Here is a 215-nt window from a genome sequence, read left to right on the forward strand (position 1 = left end):
GCATGCGGGCAGATGGAGCTCGACAGCCGGGGAAGGCAGTCCATCTAAGACAAGGAAAAGTCTGACAGAAAACCCCTGAAGTGCGGAGGAATGCTGGACAGTCTCGACATGCATTGACCCTGGGTTAAAGTTGGCCATGTCCCGACCTTCAGTAGCCGCGCCCCCGCCGGGTAAAAGCCCCCGTGCCTCCGAGGAAGGTTTTTGAGCCAGAGGCT

The sequence above is a fragment of the Penaeus monodon genome, chromosome 25 (genome assembly GCF_015228065.2).
Source record: "Penaeus monodon isolate SGIC_2016 chromosome 25, NSTDA_Pmon_1, whole genome shotgun sequence".
Classification (NCBI taxonomy): domain Eukaryota; kingdom Metazoa; phylum Arthropoda; class Malacostraca; order Decapoda; family Penaeidae; genus Penaeus; species Penaeus monodon.